Source organism: Pleurodeles waltl, chromosome 7 (genome assembly GCF_031143425.1).
Source record: "Pleurodeles waltl isolate 20211129_DDA chromosome 7, aPleWal1.hap1.20221129, whole genome shotgun sequence".
NCBI lineage: Eukaryota > Metazoa > Chordata > Amphibia > Caudata > Salamandridae > Pleurodeles > Pleurodeles waltl.
The window spans coordinates 841959098-841980095 of record NC_090446.1 but is presented as its reverse complement, the minus strand read 5'-3'; positions in this window follow the sequence as shown (position 1 = coordinate 841980095).

Genomic DNA, 20998 nt, shown 5'->3' with positions numbered 1-20998 from the left:
ACCAAGACTGAAAACCCTGGATATAACTGAGGGTCTAAATGTTAGCCCACTGTGAACAGTGGTTTATTAAAGAGATTTTAGTGAGCTCTATGGAAGTTCAAAATATGAAAGACCTAGGCCTGTTGCAGGTCGGGATACATGCTCTTTACTAGAGCACTGTCAATATCAACATTTTTGGGTGGGCGAATAGGGCACTGGAGAAAGTAACTTCATTTGTTATTATCTATGGCCTTTCTGGGGGTTCAATACCATGTTGGAACTTCGTTTGGCCTCCCTTCTTTCCATTTTACCTACCATCTCCGTCCAGGCTCCCAAATAATGACTTATTTTTTCCGGATCAGCCTCACCCCAGGTTTTACTGAGCTGACTGTTGGCAGGTGAAGACGCAGCCTTAACAAGCAACTTTACTGTAACCTGCTGCTGAGAAAATGAGTGCAGCACTCCACTTGGAGACACTTCATGGAGAGCGGTCCTACTTTAACCTTCATGGCCACAACACACAACTTGGGACGGATAGACTCCTACAGTTATCAAGTCAAGAGAGAGAACAGGCCACAATAGCTACTAGCGAGCAGCCAATGCAGAACAGCAGCCAGCTCATTGGGCCCTCCCAGCTGGGGGCCACAGTGCCACTGCACCGGCAGCATGAGTGATAGTTATCTGCGCCCCCAGTTTTATCGACAAAGAGGTCAAAGTTGGAAATTACATGTCTACTTCAGCATAGGCAGAAGAGCAGTTGTGGATAAAGCCTAAAATGCGAAGAGTAAGCATGAAAGAAGGAGATATACCTAATGAGAGAGCAGAAGAACTGAAGTGGTGAAAAAGAAAGATGACAATGGTGGAGACTCAGTTTTTGTAGGAGGGACAGGACATTGCTCCCTCCGAAGCACTCAGGCATGTCTGAGGCAAAGCACATCAGTTACAAGAAACACAAAAAAAGGCAATAGCAGTGGAGTTTCATCATCAACCAAGAGTGACACCAGAATTCTGGTGGAGGGAGGAACCATTCCAGAGCTCTAAATCCCTAAACAGTCCCAAGTAGATATTAAAAATGAAGAGAGATAAAATGGACTCTTAGGCCACCTCACTGGGTTGAGGGTATAATTAGATAGTGATCCCCATCTGAACAACTAACAAGGGAGTGAACCACTGTAAAACCGAACCACTAGTATCCATTTGCTGAGTCATGACTGTAAGCAGCGCCTCTGGGTTAATGGCAGCGTAGGTCAGAGAGAACCACAAGCACCTGCAAACAGGCTTCCTTGTTATCAAGCACACTTAAAACATTGCCTACCATCGGAAAAGTGGCTGTTCCTGCAGAAAGAGCATTGTGTACACACAACAGGGGTAGTGATGGACCACTAAAACACCAGATACCACTGGTACTATTTAATTGTATTTTGACAAACAATGTTCATCAGGACCCATTTGCCGCATATCAACATTCATGACAATTGATATTATTTTCTTTATTTCCTGATTTGGGTAATCAGTTATACAATACCTCATTCATGTTCAATCTAATCCATATGAATAAAGTTAGTTACTTTGGTAGCAAGATGATATCTGATGAAAATGCTAAAGGAGACAAGTTTTACTTAAAAGCTAATACCTCCAGCGCAAAGAAGAACTTTGCCTAATCCATAGCACGTAAAAATTTTCAGAGTCCTGGTGTTAAAATATATTAAGTACTACCTCCCAAAGAAGCATTTAATAAGCAAATACATTGGGGGAAATATGTTCTCTAAAATAAATCACAATGCCATGACCTTGCAACTCATTATGGTTACACTGACAACTTTGTGGAGATTTGTATAAGCTGTCATTTTGTGGAGCACTTTCAATTTAACTTACAAAATGGTGGGCTCAGTGTTGGAAATTGCCCTTTCTGCAGGGTCACCCCTTGTTCCACCTGTTTTTCCACCCATTTCTGCTGACCTTTAGAATTCTGGACACACTACCACTGCTGACCAGTGCTAAAGTGCAGGTGCTCTGTACTAAATATGGTAACATTGTCTTCTCTACAAGTCGCATGTTTAATTTACTTGTAAGATCCTAGTAAAGTGCACTATATGTTCCGAGGGCCTACAGCACTGACTGCGCCACCCACTACAGTAGCCCTTTAAAATTGTCTTAGACCTGCCACTGCAGAGCCTGTGTGTGCAGTTTTAAACTGAAATTTTGACCTGGCAAGTCTACCCACTTGCCAAGCCAAAACCTTCATCTTTATCACATGTAAGTCACCCCTAAAGCGGGCCTTATTTAGCACCAAGGGCAGGGTGCACTGTATTTAAAAAGTTGGACATGTACTTTTAACTTTACCATGTCCAGCTAGTGAAAAACACTTAAATTAGTTTTTCACTATGGCAAGGCCTATCTCTCCCATAAGATACCATTGGTATTACCTTAAAAACTCTTTTAGGTTTAAATTCCATACAGGAAAAGATAGGAATCTGGAGTTTGGTGTCCCTGAACTCACAATTTAATACCACAACGTATGGTGAAATCAGATTTTAAATTGTAAGTCTGAAAATGCCACTTTTAGAAAGTTGGCATTTTCTTATGTTAACCATTCCGAGTCTCTGCCTGTCTCTGAATACACATCTGGAGTAGATGATAGCTGGAATTTGTGCAATCCCTCTAGACAGTCACACAATGGGAGCTTAGGTGTGATTTAATGAGCCTAGTAGCCGGTTAACTGGCTTGGTGGGGAGGCAGAGCTTAGCCTTACCTCACTTAGACCTGAATAGGGCTGTGCCTCTCCTCACGCAAAGGGCTGCATAGCCCCCTGTAGAGTGTTCCTGAGCCAGGGACCTTGTGGACCTTAGAGGAATGCCTGGATGTTTCTGCCACCTTCTAGAACCAGGGCACCACAGTATAAATACTGGACCCAAAACCCTACCAAATCAGTTCTCTACTGGAACCAAGGACACTCTGTCAGGAAGCACTGCTATTCTGCCAGGAGGGACTGCCAATTTGCAACTGCATTGCTGTGTTGGCATACTGCTGCTGTGTGCTGTGCTGTAGGAGGGACTGCCACGTTGCTGATTATTCTGCTGTGTTGGCCTGCTGCTTCTATCCTGCAGTGAGAGGGTCTGGACTTGCTTTCCGCATCCTTGAGCCCAAGCAAGTCCCAGGGCTTGCTGGCTTGCCCCTTGTTCTTCTGTAGTCTCAGTAACATCAAAGACTGCTTGCAACTCTCCCCATGCTGCTGGACTCTGCCATCTGTGAGCCTCACCCTTGCCTGAGGACCTCCCCCTCTGGTTCTCAAAAGTGGATTCTGTAGCTATAAATGTAAAAAAGTGGCGCATCGCCCCAAATGCGGCAGAAATATTGTTGTATCGTGTCCAACAATGGTGCGATGTCATTCCCTGTCTTCACCTGAGCTATTGTCTATGCCACCAGAAAAACCCTCCCGAGGTGTTTGTCTATTACCCCCGCTCTTAGTATTCACCCCTTCTTTTGCTTCCACCATTCCCCCAGCACATCCGTCACTGTCATCAGATAAGTGAGCTTACTTAAAACCTACAAATGCATCCCATCTGGCTTGTCTAACTTAGGGATGTTGTACACTATTTTGGCAAAATGTACAGCTCTCCAAGGAAGGCTGTTGAAGTTTTAAAGTGGTTGGGTGTAAAAGTATTACTTTTATTCTTCATTCAATCACAATTTGTTCATATTGGGGAAATGCTACATATTAATTTGCATACTCCAGCCCTTGAGAACAGTGTTTCTCAAAGAAAAACAATGTCAGCCTTTCTTTACTCTGAAACAACTGTGCTTGCTCACCAAGAATAAAAGTAATACTGTAACACCCACCCACGATAACACTTCACCAGCTATCACTATCACTCTCATGCCCTTTGCTTTCCAAAAACCAGCAATTCCCTGTTCACCCCCTTCCTAGCCTTATCAATGGCTGCTGGCCTCCTTGCTGCCCTCCACACACGCATCGCTGGCAACTTTGTGCACATCAAATTGGTCGTGGCTCCCCACCATTCCTACACTACTATGAAGTATGTTGTTAATTTCAGATGCTCCAGCCCTGGCAGCTATACAAGGTAATTCTCACCCAAATGTATCACAATCATTTAAGCCTTGGGCATGCTCCTCTTCAAATCCCATAACATTGGTGGTAGTGCCCCCATGTCATCCCCCATTTCCATTCCACACTACTGCTACCTTGTCATCCTCCAATCTCAACTGCTAGTCACAACACTGCCTTTTTTCATACTTCCCTGCCCCTTTAACCATAAAGTGGCAGCGGATTCATATTTACCTTTTCTTCCCTTCAGCCAGTGCCAAGCCTAGACTAGAGATGTACAGGTTAACCTACTCTTGCCTCCCCTGGAGCCTTCTGGCCTTGTTTGCTCTTCATTGCCCTAATGTCTTAATCCTCTTTTCCAGCCATTTCAGCTAGAAATGTTTTGCTACAGCCCCCACCCTAAAACAGTGCATCCCAAACTCCCTTTCAGGCCACCCACCCAATCTTAGACACTTCTTTAAGCCTCCCAACACATACCTGTCAAACACCCTGTTGTCTCTTCTCATGCTGGTAGAAATGCCAGGGCCCTCTTCTCCTCAGAAAAAATAATCTTTGCAGGCCCATACCAAACACATTGCTTTGTCTGCAAATCTATTGATCTGTACCCACACCCCGTTTCCTCTCTTATCTGCCTTGCTCTTAGCCACATTAATCTCCATACTTTCCCTGCACATCCTCACATCTTGCAAATCTAATTCTTTGTACATCTTTGTTTGAACCTCTTCCAACACCATGAAAGCTCCAAACAAGTTCATTGTAAAGATCGATCAGAATAACCTGCACTAGTAGGAGGACATGCATGTATATTTCACATTGTGCAGGATTTCTTTCAGCAACCCCAATGTACATGGCTTTTCTACCACTCTTTGTTGGTCTCTTGTTCTGAGCTCAACTTTTCAATAACTGTCACACATGTTCCCCTCTCTTGCAGCTCATACCCCACATTCCCTGTAAAACACACATCTGCTAACATTCCTTCAATTGCTACTGGGTACAGTGTTTTCACCACCACTGCCACCGAAAATTGTACCACATCCTGCTGTCACTGTGTTCTATGCCCTCCCTGACACTCTTCCTCCTCTTTGCTCCACTCTGCAGAAACTCTATGCCTGCATGTATGTTGTTCTCATGGATGCCACTAGTGAACCCTTTGCCAAATGTCTCACTCTCATCTCCCTGGTTCCCACATCTCAACCAGCAATTGCACTAAGCAATGTCCTTCCCCTGGTGCCAAACCATGGAACCTCAACCACTGTGATGGAGGCAGAGCATCCAACACCTTATTCTCTAAACCTGCTAGGTGTGATGCTTGGAACAAAACATTTAGCCTCAGGCATCTCAACACCAGTTCTCTCAGTCGCTATGACACTCATTGGTCAGATGCTGTCATCCTGATGATCATGCTCACTACATCTTGGTTATCAATCACAAACATCACTCTCCTCTTGGCAAACTCTTCCCACCAAATCTCCAATGCAAACTGTACCGAACAAATTCCATGAGTCTGTGGTTTTACATCATCCAATCAACCAGCCACTGCTCTGCACACCAGTTTTTGCTCTAGCACACTGCAAATCCTCCAGCACCTGATGCATCAGAGAAAATCCTGACATACCTCTCATAAGTTCAGGAGACATCCACATCGCTACCCCATTGACTTACCCAACAATTCTGCACCAGGTATGCATATCCTTCCTCACTCTGTCCATGATCCGTACTCTATAGTGGGGTTTGGATGGCCCCTTCATAGATGAAGAAAACTGTCCATAGAAAACCTTGCCCAGTGGAACCACCTACAGGCAAAGTTCATGTGTCCCAAAACCTACTGTACCTTCCTCAATTCACTTCCCGCAGTGAGGTACGCAAAGTTACCAGCATGTTGCTGGGAAATCTGGAGACAGTGGTTACTGAGTACAGTTACAGCACCATGAATGTTAGGGTCAAGGAAGTCCCTCTGTAGTTTCGTCTGGTAGTGATAACCACAACTTGCTGACCACATGGGGAATCATTGCATTAGCCTTGCACACACTCCGTTGCTCCCGGTCCTTGCTACAAACAAAAAGTTGTCCAAGTTATGGAGCACTTGCTTCAAACCTGCCAGAGATTTTACCATCCATTCCAAAAAGGTACTGAATCAGTCAAATTCTGCACAAGCCCATGAACACCGAATAGGCATTGCCTTGTCGACAAAATATTGCCCCCAAATTAAATTCTAGTGAGTATGAGTCTGAGGGGTGAACTGGAAAAAGCCGGAAAGCCGACTGGATGCCACTCTTTACCATCTTTTCTCCCTTCCTGCACATCTGCACCATTGCCACCACCTCATCAAGGTTGTGTAATTAACTGAGGTTTCCTGTTTGTCAATAGAATCATTTACTGGCCCTCCATACCTTAGGCCCGGGAAGTGATGTATCAGCTTCAACTCTTCCTTTGCCTTCTTAGCCACTTTCCCAAGCTGGGAAATAATCAAGTTGGGTAAGAGGAAATCAGGGAATGTCCAACCACCATGCTAGCCTCATTCTTCCTCTACAGTTTGGACTGCATTACACCTTCCATTCCATTTGTTTACTTCACTTTGGTGACCCAGCACTGCATCCATGGCTGATAATATGGTATGCATACGTCTTTGGTAAAATCACCTTTTAACATTGCCTGCTTTGACCTTTTGGATATTTTGACTACAGAGAGGCCATCACCTTCATCTTAAATGGCATATTGGAACATTTTTTGAACCCCTTTCTGCCCCTTCCCTCTCCTTACTGTCTCTCACCCTCAAAACAGAACAATACCGGGTGTCCCCTGCTGCATCCTGAGCACTTGTACCAAAATCAGCGTGCAGATCTGTAGCAGACCCCCCACCCTCTCTTCCATATGGGAATTCAAGACAACTTTATGGTGTCCTCTCCCCCTGAGGTGCCCACCCATATCCTCTCCTGCTATCCATTTTGCCCCATACTGGCATCTTGGCCACTAATAGGGCTCCACACTATTGTTTAAGACCTCACAATTAAACTGACCTAGACCTCTTCTTGCCATTGAAGACCATCATCCTCCTAAATCTTCGTGTCTCAGTCTGCTGTGTTTATGGCTTCCTCCTTCTAGAGGTCATGACCCGGGAGCTCTGGGGACTCTCTTCATCACACCATTATTGTCTTCGGTTAGGTTAAAATCACCAAAATATCTTAAACTGGGTTCCATGGCTTTTGGTAATGACTCAATTGGAGTACCTTGAGTCCAATAATGATACAATGGAAGCCCCTGGATTCCAGTAATAATTAAGTAGGGTTCTACAGAAGTCAAAAGGTTAAGAACCACTGTTCTGGAGACTAAATACCAGACTGTTGTAATAAGATCTGGGTTTAAATCTCAGCTTAACAGACTGATCAAATTGTGTTATCTGTGAAAATCACTTTCTGTCCTAGTACTTCAGTTCACTATCCAGTGGGCACTAAGCAAGAGGATTCAAGCATTTTGATTCTGGAAACACAGCACTCACAACTATGCCTGGCTGTAAGTGTTTGTGGTGTTTATGTCCCTCCTGAAGACCCCCTGAAAGCCTTGAAAGCTGATGGATTTACAACACAAGCCTTCAATTAAAACACATTTGATGAAGATGAATAGAGGGTTCATTGACAGCAGTGCCGGCGTTAAATCAGTGTGATCTGTGCCACTGCACTGAGCACCAAGCTGGAGGGGTGCCACCTGCACTGTAAAATCAACTATAAAAAGTCACATCATCATAAAGCCTTAGCTGTGAGTACCATTGTCTGTTTTTCATTACCACTGAATCCGTTGTTGTGGAAATAAAAGACGGAAAACAGCAGCCATACGGCTGAGGATGGTAGGTCTATCCTGTGGCCTGACCATGCAGACGCTCCTCTGGCTGCACTATGTGCTAGTTAGTGAATGTTGTGTCAAAGTCAAAGAATAGCTAAAAAAACAAAACACCCTGTAACTATTTTGGTCTTTCACTTTCAGATAAAATAATGCACACAACTTAAATGAAAAATTAGAGTTAAACTAATTGGTGGGAAGTACACTTTTGTCATGAAACTTCAGTTGATTAGGGCAATCACTGCCTGTCTGTGTGTTTAATCAGCAAGTCACAGAACTAAAACCTTGTAGGCACAGTGGGGATTGAGAACTTTTGTATTTACAGAGGTAAGAGATCCCAGCTTGTGATAGAAAGTACTGCGGATATTTAAGTCATTATCTTAAAATTAACACACTGTATACACTATGCTTTTAAAATATATCTTCTAGTGAAAGCCAGACTGATCCTAGAATAATTTTTTTTTATAAGTGTCTATTAAAAGGATGCCCTCCAGAACCCTTTAGATACTCTTAATTTAAACAGTGTATTTTTAATATATGGCAGAGGAGTCATACAACTCAACTTCAACAAGCATTTGCAATGGAATCGGTCTTGTATTTGCTCCAGTTAGAGCTATTGGTGTTGTAGATTCCTAACTGGACTTTTGTTGCCATATAAATTGAAAAGTAAAAGTAAAACATTAGTTGACATAAGCGAGCCGATTCAAAGCACCATGGCCGCCATGCGCCTGAGTGCAAAGGAGAGACACAAATGAAGAAAGAAGCTCGCTTATAGTCAAACATATTGGCAATCGTGCAATTATCCATGTAACAGGGACAGTCTGCAAGGTGATAACAAAAACTCCCCATGGTGGGACAAACGTAAAACATTTACCAATGATAACAAAGGATTTTTTAAAGGCAAGTGCACGAACGAGTGAAAGTGATGGGCGTGGTTAAAAGCCCACAATACTTACACCAGGTCAAATCGCTTCCGCGCTCGACCTAAAAACACAGGTTGTGGTGGCGGGGAGCCAATAAAACTTGCGCACTGGATGCAACAAACGCTAAAGCCGTCCTTTATTGACAGACTCAAACTTGAATTAATTTCATATGTGCTCCAGCCTCCTACGAGCACACGGTCATAAACTTGCTAAATATCTTAGCTGTTGCAAATAAGAGGGAGTAGTTTAAAAGCTGAAAGAAAGAACCAAACATCCTCCACCCCAGTGCATTAGACTGTCTGAACTTACACCCAACGCACTGTCATAATGCAACTTCAGGGGGACCCCCGCACAGTACATGGTGAGGCCCCCTCTACGTACTCACTCAGGAGGTCTCTGGTCAGTGTACTGTGCTGAGGGTGCTCCTTGGAGCTCGGGCCCCCTCTCACCACAGAGGTTGCAGGGTGCCTTTGTTACACCAGAGACCCAATGATCATCTTACGTCCTGGCATAAAAAGAGATTAAGAAGAGAGATGGCAATGAAAGACCAGGAGAGATAAAGGGAAAAACTAGAAAGAAGATAACTGCAGACTGAGGAACAGATGGGGAGCAAGCAGGGTGGAACAAGAACAGGAGAACGGGCTGTCAGGATGATACTATAGCAGGAACAGAGAGTCATACAGGAGAATCAAGAAACTAGGTGCATGAAAACAATAATTCTAGAGAACACAGAGAAACAGGGAGTGATAAAGAGAACCTGAACAAAAAATAAACTTTACCATAAAGGGAAGAGTGGTTAGGGACTAGAAGAGCAGGCGTAAGGAAGAGAAGTTGGTGGATGTAAAATGTAAAATAAGAGACAAGGAAACTAGAGCGACCACACAATAGGAAAATAGAAGCTAGAAGAAGAAAAGAGAAGAGGTGGTGAAGAGAGAGAGGGGAGGCAAGAGCCACAAGAATTAATGGAAGGATCACACAGATAAGTAGGGAAAGACTGAGATAAAGAAACATGCAAAGAGAGCGGTATCATTTATTTACAGATTCAATTAACGCAGACGAAACAGACGCAGATGCATGCACCACTCAGATGTGTAGTATTGCTAGAGCTTGTTCTAACAATAGAGAACTGAACTTCAGATTGGATGGAGAAGTCAAAGATAAATGTATGAACAAAAGTAATGATTTTCATCTGTGTTCTTGTTCAGAACTGCAAGACTTGTGACATAGGGATGTCATGTCAAAGGCCCCTACATGCCTCATGTATGAGTTTTACATAGCATCCAAGACATGAGCGAATGCAAGGTGTCTGTCCCATGAGGGTGACTAGACAATAAGTGCAAGTATCCACCTGGCACAGTTGGAATCATTGGGGTAGTTTACAATGACAGCAATTAGTATAAAAGGCAAATGAACTACTAAAACTGAAGTTTCAAAGTGGACGTAAAGTGAAAAGTTAGATGGTGGGTGTGAAGTGAAAGTGCTACGTGGTTACTTGAATACCATCACTCCTGGCATCATCAGTAAAGAAGAAACCAAATGGGCAGTCATGTACGACTCTCCATTTCATAACTGACAAACTGCACACCATTGTCAGAAATAATGGCTTCAGGGAAACCTTCCCTCATGAAAATATCCTTTAAAAATGTCATACCATTGCTTGTAGTGGGTGTGGAAAAAGAAGAGCAAACCTCAGGCCATTTGCTTTGATAGTCCATGAGGATAAAAGCATAGCGCAAACGGTGTGGGAGAAAATTGAACGGGCTCACCATGTCAATTCCAGCTTCCATCCACATTGTTTCTGATGTTTATGGGCTGCAAAGGGGGTATGACTAATTTAAGGCCTTTTTCGGCCTTGCTATATACCACACAGTTTTTCACTACTGCTTCCACCTCCTTATCCATGGATGGCCACCAATAATGTTCTCTGATCCTACTCTTCGTCATGGTACACCCCAAGTGACCATCATGAGCATTCTTTATCAATTTAATGCAGATTGTGTCAGGAGGCACCCACTTGTCATTTCTCATCATCACCCCATCTTCAATGGAGATGTACTCTGCCACTTTGGAAAAGGGTTGAATCTCCCCAACTAAATTTCTTTCTTTATGCCGCCTATTAGCAATAACTTATTCTATTTTTACCAGAACCACATCCTCCTCACAAGCTGCCTTCCACTCAGTCTCACTGCATGACATGGTTTGCATCATATCTACTGATGCTATAAAGCAATTGTCTTTATCCTTCTCTGGGTCTAACACCTCTTGATCAGTAATAGAAAATCTGGATGACAAATCAGCTCTCACATTATCTCTTCCTGGTTGTGCTGAACTCGTAAATCAGATTGCAACAATTTAGTGGTTAAACAAGCAATACATGAGGTCAAGTATTTAATTTTGTCACCATTCAATATATAGACCAGCGGTTTGTGATTCGTTTGTATGACAAACTTCCTTCCCCATATGTAACTCCTGAATTTTTCACATGCCCAGTAACATGCCAAGAGCTCTTTCTCCATGACAGAATAATTCAATTCAGAATCACAGAGAACCCTTGATGCAAAACTTATGGTGACCTCCTCTTCCAAGCTCTTTTGTGTCAACACTGCTCCCAATCCATATTTACCATGATAATGCATGTTAATTGTGGATCATAGGGACTCAAAGCTTTGGCTGCTGTCATTCCTGGCTTGACGTGTCATGACCATTTTCATCCCATTCAAAGTTTACCTTGTTTTTTAGCATATTAGTTAAACATTTCATTTTCGTGGCATTGCAAGGTATAAATCTGACATAGAATTCACGAAGGCCAATAAATGAGCGTAGTTCCTCTCTGTTCTCAGGACTGGGACACTCCACCGCCGCCTTGACAAGACCAGATCTAGGGCTAATACCCTCACAGGATATACTGTGACCCAAAAATCTATATTTCTTTTCCAGAATTCACATTTTTCCTTCTTCGCTACTCCATTATTCTCAAATATGTGAAGTATAGACCTGAGCAACTTGTCATATTTATCTAAATGTTTAGCAAAAACCAAGACATCATCTTGAAAGACCAAGACCTCTTGAACCATTTCCAATAATTGCTGTATTATGCACTGACAATCAGAGGCCTCTGAGCCAAACCAAACGGTATCATGCAAAAGTGAAAGGTACCAAATGGCGAGTTAAAAGCCATGTAATGCCTTGAACTTTCTTCCAACACCCCTTGATGGTATGCTGACACCAGTTCAGTCTAGAAAACCATTCTGCACCTTTCAATTCTTCCAGAAGAGCACATATCCCGGGTAATGGAAATGAGTCTACCCAGATTCTCTTATTAAGATTCCTCAAATCTATGCATAGGCGCATTACACCATTTCATTTGCGAGCTACTACAAGTGGGTATAGCCACAGACTAGATTCAATCGGTTCAACTTTTGTAATTTCTCTAACTCTAGTCTAGTTTGACGTCTTCCTTAAGGATAAATGGCACAGATAGTATTTTGTGCTTTACTTTGATGGCATCTTGTTTTACTTTAATCCTATGTTGGAACCCTGCAATTTGTCCTAGAGTTTTAGAGAATAGTTTAGGAAATTCATTTTTCAAAACCTCATACGACGTCAAATCTTTGATTACAACCACCTGTTTGTTTTCCCTTGGTTTGAGTACCATCCCAAACAAGCCCTGATGAAACCAACCCAAAATGTTGAGACTCTTCACCGCTCCATACATTTTGCAATGAATCTTACGTCCTTTAAATTCTAAGATATCCTCAATGTACTCTTCTAATTCAATTTTCCAGCTTTCATGTGACAGAGGGGCCCTGTCAGGTGGGAACATCTGGCGATCACCCCATGTCTTATGGAATAAATCTGAAGTCACCATTGTTATGCGAGCTCCTGAGTTCACCAACAAATGTAATGTTTCATCCCCTACCCCAGTATCCACATAGGGATCTAACATTCATTGGGTCACCTTTGATAACATCTTTTTCAGTTACAACCACAATCATATCTTTGAATTCTTTCACTAGTTGTTGTTCAACATATTCATTGTCATCAACTACACAACTGACGTTCGTACTTTTGTCACAACTGCTTTGACAAACTTTGGTAAAATGGCCTATTTTGCCACAATTGTGACATGAAACAATTTAGCATGACACCCTTTACCACAAGTAAAACATATATTGGAGTATTTATAAAAAACTGTTTCACAACTTTTGTTGTCTTTATGCCCTGACTGGTTGTTACACACAGCGTTAACACCTTCTTTCTCTGTAGTAAGCACCAGAAGTTCTGTGAGAGAAGTTTGTGCTATTTTAACACTTGTAGCATTTTTAATAACTTCTTCTAATGAAGGATCTCCCATAGTCAGTAATTTCGGAACAATGATCAATGAAGTGATCTTTTACTAGTTGGTCGTGAAAGTACCAAATTGACATTGGTTTATGACACTGATGTAGTCATCAACTTTTTCATGTTGCATTTTTTTTCTTTGAAAGAATTTATGATGAGGAACGACTAGATCAGGTTGTACATCACGTCTTGTAACTAGTTTTGTTACTGTTTCTTGGTATTCGTCCTGCTCTTCACCCTCCGCTAATACAAAATTAGGTAAGTGTTTGAAAATTTGACGACTTTCAAAGCCCAAAAAATGCAGTGGCAAAATTTGTTTTCTTTCAGGTCTAAAATGATACGCTGCTATGGCTCTAAAATACATTTCAAACACATCAAACCATTGTTTCCAGGGGAATCTAGGATTGCGTGGAGTCTCCAAAAATGGCGGAGGTGCATTTACAGACTGCATAACTTCATATAAAGATGTGTCCAGATAGGATAAAATACAGAACAGTTTTGTCTATCCAATATATGAACTACGCAAATAACTAAACTCCTGAAGTGCGAGCTGTGCGTGTCAGCGTTGTGTGCCTTTGCAGAAAATAAAACCCATGTAACACCAGCACCAATTAGTGTTAGTAATAAATAGCCAGATGTGCGTGGCACCGTGTGCTGACACCGAGGCCGGATGGCAAAAAGAGCACATGAACAAAAGATAATGCTTGAGAGTGATGTGCATGTTCTCGGATAGTCGAAGACGCCTGTAATTCAAGACCACTCGAGTAGAAGAGCAATCTTTTTTTTCCTTTTAAAATAAATACTCTTCTTTTGGGAACGCTCTGTAGAGCAGTGTTGGTAGGCAACTAACCAACAAAGGCATCCATGTCAAGGGAGAGGACGCAATACCTAATGCTGAAGAATGTTGCCTAGCAACGTAGGAACAACATCAGTGTACACATGATATTGCGTGTCCAAGGGTGCGCGCTTGGTCCGGCGTAATTAATGCGCTCGAAAGGCAAGTGCGAGCTCCGTTCCGCGTGATTACATTAAAAGTATTAACACATGTCGATATGCAGAATCAGACCAAGCAGAGTATGAGTGAACAAAAATACGTTGGTACAATATCAGTAACAAACGCACCCTGGGAGAGATGCTTCTTAAAGCTGTACTTCATGATCCAGACCTCGTGGGTTCTCGGCTCGCTGAGGTGATTTCGTCACTCATCACCAAAAGATGTTGTACTCACTACACAAGCAAGGATGTAATAAACACCAGGAGGAGGAAGTTTATTCAAATATACATCGTAAGTCAAAAAAGCCACCTCTCGCTCTCGTCCAGCCGCTCCAACTGCCAATCAAGCAACACTGGCAATCATGAGGCAAGGCAAGTGGGACCTTCTTACCACATTCTATTATAACAGTCTACATCTATATAACACGTATAGAGTATAACACTAACTTGCAGGGAGCGTTCTCCCTGCATGTCGGGGACATTGTTCTGATTTTTCTGCCTGGGACTCCTATGCCCCACATGGTCTGTTAAATACCATGGCTCACCCTCAAAGGCTGGCACACCTGTGGCAAATGGGCCACTGGATCAACGTTGCTGATGGCAATACCTTCTGTAGCTTCAATGTTGGCAACCTGGCGGTTCCACAGATTCTAAATGTATTGTGGGATCCACAGGGTTGACAAATGAGAGGCTCACCAATGTACGGCGAATTCCTGCTCCACCAAACTATAAATAAACTCCTATGTTTTATTGAGATCACCTGTAAAAGAAACAAATCTTCAACCAATGCTACAATGCTGCTGTCTTAGAAATATATATTATTTAATAAACACAACATTAAATAATAGTGGGCATAAAAACTGAACTGTTTCCTTCTACTTAATCATGGCCCAACTCAATGATGCTATTTTTATTTAGGGTGAGGAAAGGAAAGTGTAATAGTTGTCCCTTCCAGATTCCAACTTCTGGTCTGCACACTACCCACAGATCTATACAGTGGGTGCTCCACCGACAGCCTAAGTGACTGACTATGTAATGTAAAGTAACTCAGTGCAACACAGCAAGACATCTCCACAATTGCAGTGTGTTAAGTGAATGACATGCTCCTACCTCTCACTGAGACATGCTTGGTTAAAGAAGACTCATGCTACACTCTACTATACTGTGTGGCCAGAAAAACTTTCTCCACAACAGAATATGAAGCCGCCTCACCTTTCTTACGTGTCCTACACTTGTTAGTCATCAAAGTTCCAATATAATTCAATGGGGCATATTTACAAGTCCCTACCACCTCCTCGTGCCAACTTAGCGTCATTTTTTATGCTAAGGCAGCGTCAATGAGGCCTTTTCCCTCCGCCTGATTTACAATGTGGCACAATGCTTGCATTGGGCCACTTTGTAATCCCTTGCACCACATTATGACTGTGCTAGGCATAATGTATGCAAGGGGGTGGGGGAGAATACTCCTTTAGAAGGCCCAGAAAAATGGTGCAGTAAAATTTAAGAGATTTCACTGTGCCATTTTTGCTGCTATTTTTAACACCAGCTCAAGGAAGGCATTAAAGTGACGCTCCCATTGTTCTGCTGGGCCTCCCCGAGCATTGCTAGACGAGCACCATCATTTTTGGCGCTTGTTGACGAATGCGCCACAATAGAGTAAACGATTTTGACACTATTTTGTTAATGTGTCCCATGGTGCTATTGTGATGCATGGTGATATTGTGGACAGGAATGCCTACCTTGGATCCAATTAGAACAAGGTAGTTTGCTGCATCCACAATATGGTGCTAAGCCCTATATTTTGACGCTAGATGGGTCTAGTTTCAAAATATAAATATGGAGTTAACTTTGTACCGTTTTAGCGTCAAAATAAATGATGATAAAGTGGAGCAAAGCAAGTATAAATATGCCCCTTATTGTCTCCTAAAATGTGATTGTTACACAGCGTAAACTCCTTATTCAAATGTTTGTAAATGTAAAATATGTTCATACGTCTGGCCCTATGTCAATGACTGCAAGCCATTAAACAAAATGTTTCATGTAACAGAAAATACTTGATGTAGCACTTCTTCCTGCCAGTCTAGGTATCTCTTTACAGCAAGCACAACATAAATGGTACAGCGTTCACTTTCAGTATGACTGGCTGAGCTATGCACATATTAACATTTGGTCTCATAAAACAGTAAGAAAGAGATGTAGCCACCGTGGCTACTTGTTCAAAGGGGCACCACAGCAGCGACACAATGTAGGATGTCTGTCTCTCTTGCCCTCCCTTGAATTGCTAAATTTCCTTTCTTTCTCATAGTCTGGGTGTACAATAAGGCTGTAAAGATTTTGGCATAAGTTAAAACCCTTCACTTCCATCTTTTGTGTGGCGTTCACTGCTCATTGGTACATTTTCAGTTTTGCGTTAGCCAAGACCCTTTGTTTTAACTAATTTAAACTAGTTATACTATACTTTTAGGGGCTTACAGCCAACCCACTTCATCCTTTGGTCTGTTGTGGCACTCATATTTTTCTTTCACTCACTACAGCATACTGGGCTGTGTCACCACACTTCAGCCAATGGGCAACATCCTTCGAAGTGGTGGCATTCTGCTCTTTCACAAGGATCACATCCACACACAATGTAAATCTCTTCAGTGCCAGCTAGTACTATGGCAATGTGTTTTTTGAGATAAAAAAATAATTTCCTTTTTTTAATTCATTATAATGGCGAGTCCCCAGCAGCTCCACCAGCAACAAAGGTTTGCAAAAACCTTGAGAAAACAAAACAAGCATTGACAACGGAAAAAGGCTTGCATTCAATGCCAGACCTAGTTACTTTGAAAATGCTCGTTGCCATGGCTCTTGTATGGGATCACACCCTGCATCTGGCTGCTGTTATGAATTCCTCCATTTTCTATCAATTGCGTCATCTGTGCAAATGCAATAATCTTTCTATTAACCCGGCTTCACGTTGCCCATCAGGATGCCGCTACAGTGACAAGAAAGACTGGCCTTAGAGCTCTAAATAAAAATAAAATTCTGTTTCTCAAAGACCATTCCCATGACTTTTGATGAAATACTAATTCTTCAGGCTTTGATGCCTTTGCATGACAGCACAATCCTATTTAGGCTGAAAAAAATCTATTTCCATGATCGTTAAGGTTCAAATGGGATTCTAAGCTGCGCGAGGGCATAACATGTGCCTAATAGAACCTGTTTAATGATATCATTACTGGTGCAGGGAGAGCAGGGACTCGGAGGAATTACTGTTAGAGCAGCATTATTGCCTCGCACCTTTCTAAGTCAATAGTAAGACAAAGCCAAACAATTGATATGTACGTGTTTTTTGCCGATTCTCTGGTTACGCATAAGTTTCTGAAAGTGGTCACATTTTTTGTACTTGATATTTTTTAGGTCTGGAGAGCACACAGAAGTGCTGTGCAATTGCATCTGAGAAAAGTGCGGTCTCTTGCAGGCCGCTTATGTGTGTGAAAGTGTTCCACCGTTCCTGGTAGCACTTCGGGTTTCATGTCATGCAGTCGAACATGTGGCATAATTGAAACACGTGAGATCATAAAAATCACAGAAGGCGGTTAACAATTTAGTTGTGAGACTGTAATGCCAGCTCATAGAGCAGTGGTTCCCAACCTTTTGACCTCTATGGACCCCCACTTTGTAATTACTGGACCTCAGGGACCCCTACTGAATCATTATTAGAAGCCAGGGACCCCCCACTGAGTCATTACTGAAAGATGGGGACCTAATCTGTTAATCTTATTTAATTTTATAAATAGTCGCGGACCCACTGAGGAGGCTTTGTGGATCCCCATGGGTCCCGGACCACAGGTTGGGAACCACTGTCATAGAGAGTTTCCAAGGGCTATCACACCTACGCGAATGTCAATGACCTCAGACATTCCATGCCTGCCAGGGACACAACACCACCTTCCAACTAGGCTTTAGTGCATCAATCACTACAACTGTAAGTGGCATATACACTGATATGTAAACATAATGTAAATTTCATGTAAAACACAAAATCAATCAACAATTTTTGAGGATTGACTTTATTTAAAGTGCCATTGCTACACCTATATCTAAAGAACACAGCTTTAAGTGATCAGTGAATTTGGGCACTTTCACGCCCCATATTTTAATATGTCGCAAAATCTTTTTCTGCTTTTTCACCTTGCTGAGCTGCCCAGGGCAGGAATGTGCCGTATCTATGGCATATGGTGCATTCCTGTCCTTTCCCACTGCGCTGGTGCCATTTCGGCAGCCTAGCAGGAACGCAGGTATCCTTGCACCATGGTTCAAGGGTGGCTGTGTTGCATGCAGGATTGTTTTTGCACAGGAAGGACAAAAACAATCCTGGAAGAGTTATTCCAAACAGGAAAAAAGGAGGAGAAATAGTGATATTTCCCCTTGTTGCCCCTCCCCTGGAGAGGGGGAAGGTTTTGGTGCATCCCCAGGTTTACAAGTTTTTGTAAATCTGACGATGAGTCAAAGTCCATGTGTATTGTTTGGGAACACCCATCGCAACGCCCATGAAACGCCCGCCCTTGCACAGATTAAGGCAACGCAGTGATTTGCGCTACCTTGCGTTACTCCATACTTATGAGGCCATTTAAAGCAACGTAAAGTGGCTTTGCATGTCTTCATAGATATGGTTTAGTGGTTTGCGCTGCTTGTTGCTTCACAAAAAGTGACGCAACAGCAGCGCATGGGCCTTGTAAATATGGGCCTCAGTTGATAAATATTCTCTGTCTGTTTACTGGTTGCAGCTAATTGATTGTTCAGTACATTTTTAACCTTTACCGTTGTTACAGAGTTTTCACTGTGCATTATATTTACTCCAGGAGAAGTGTTAATCATAAAATTGATTACCTGATGTGATAAGGCACAATTTCCAGTTGTTAATACAGTCCCCAGTACTGTTTCAGCTATGTTACAGTGCATATATAAAACACAACTCAGCGACATGATTATATAATTCCAAGACAGAAAGTTCATTTCAAGTCTTATGGATTGAATCATTGCACTAGGGGTACCAAAAAGCCTATTTAAACCACAGCCCTCAATAGCTGAATAATCCACAGTTGGATCTAACAATCAAGTAGAACAGTAAAAAACATATACCAAACAAGCTACACATCTTATTCAGCCGACTATAATAATCAATCACATTAAACAAGATACACATAAATAAATTCCTTCCTACGCCTTCAGTATTCAACCACAAAAAATATACTCAACACCTTACACTGATATTTTAATAATTCCAAAAGGTAGGAGTAAACATATCAACGGAGTACAAGAACGAAAAAATACCCATATACACATGTTATTTTCTCTCTTCAATTCAGGCCCTTGAAGTTGACCCCAACTCATATTACTCAGGAAGAGCCAACCACTGAGAAAAAATATTTTCTTTTTTTAAAGCTTTCACCAATCCAAAACATTGGACCTCAACAAATTTCAGTAATAAGAGATTTCTATCTTTTGAATATTTGTTTTAGCTATAATAAAAACCAACAACATGATAAAATGCGCAGAGACCCTCTGGTTTTCTAGCAAGGCTACGGCCGAGAATCATATTAATGTGTTCTGAAAATTTCACCCCAAATAATACCACTGTTTGACAAAACCACAACCTATGTCATACAGTGCCTGTGGTAAGTCTACAAGCCCAGCAACGTTTGGAGTTAACCAGCACTATGGCATAAATGCAAGGCAGTGACTAACACAAAAACACCTTCAGATGAGAATATCTCAGCTTGAGATCCACCTATTCTCTAATTCTTTTACAATAATATGTCTCCACAATTTCCCCTTGAAAGTGTATCTCTAGGTCTTCGTAGCAATTAGGTCTATACCTTTCCATCTCATAGGAATGGAAATCATGATATAAAATTATTCTTATGCACTTGAAGGTGGATAAATGATTTATTTTCATCACTCCAATAAAAGAAAGCCTCTATCATGCCACCCTCAGTCACACCAGGCATGATTAAATATACAGGATGCTTTTCGCTTGAGAACTGTCCGCCCCAATTTATATTTTAGGCATCAACAATCTACTATAGCTTTATTGGACCAAGATTATCCCATCTTTAAAATAATTGCATCCATCCAACTCTTCCAAGCTAACATATCATTTTAATCGTTTATCCCCCACCCATAAAGAGGCCTCATGAAAAAATCTTTACCTTTCTAAACCCCAGGTCCTTGGTGCATAGACCACTGCAGTCAATTCAGTTTTGCTGCAATATTTCTTTTTTGGAGATAAAAGAAAACTGATGGGATTGAATCACTCACACTAACTCTCACCCACTCTTCTTTTGCTCATTCTCACTCACTCTCTTGCACTTGCTCTTACTCTCCCTCAATCTCACCAATCCACACTCACTCTCACTCATTTACATTATATTTACACTCATTTGCACTCACTCCTTCTCTCATTTTCACTTATTCTTGCTGACTTCAGCTCACTAATTCTCATTTATTTATACTCAGCCATTCTCACTCATTCTTACTCTCATTCACATTTACTCACTTGCGTTCAGTCTTACTTTCACTTACCCATTCTCACTCAGTATCACTTATTCTCATTCACTCTGGCTCATTCTCAATCACAGTTATTCGCACTCAGTGTCACTCATTCTAACTCATTTTCCCTCACACTCATTCATTCTCATTCGCTAACAGTCACCCTTAACGTCCTGTAAACATTTTCACTCACTCCCTGCTAATCACTCTCATCCACTTTCACGTACACACCCTAACACAGACAAACATGCTCACATATACCCATGCTAGCGCTCTCTGTCTCACGCACAGTCACCCACATGCAAACACAAAACAAACATTTTAT